The sequence below is a fragment of the Garra rufa genome, chromosome 18 (genome assembly GCF_049309525.1).
Source record: "Garra rufa chromosome 18, GarRuf1.0, whole genome shotgun sequence".
NCBI lineage: Eukaryota > Metazoa > Chordata > Actinopteri > Cypriniformes > Cyprinidae > Garra > Garra rufa.
In genome coordinates this window covers 42,107,221-42,107,570 of record NC_133378.1, presented here as the reverse complement: position 1 = coordinate 42,107,570, position 350 = coordinate 42,107,221, and positions in this window count along the sequence as shown.

Sequence of the window (350 nt, the reverse complement as noted above, 5' to 3'; positions counted from 1 at the left end):
TGAGACCTACAGCCGTCTCCTCATCTCTGAATGGCGACTGGAAAGAGGATTTCCACAGACGAGTGGAGGATTAAACAAACACACGCTCCTCTGACGTCCAGCATCTGCGTGGAAACTTAGAATCACTGTCACTTACTCAGATAAATAAGCATTAATGCATTTGTGTTAAATAAGCACCAGACCAATGAATGAACATGAGGTTTGTCAAACGTTCGGGAGGTAGTGTATTTAAAAAAAAAAGTCAAACTTAATGCAGATTTTGCTAGATTTAGGAAGTGACACATCTTACCCCGCACTCCCCTCACTGTTGTTGTGTGTGTGTGAGCTTGAGAACCATTACAGCACTAGCA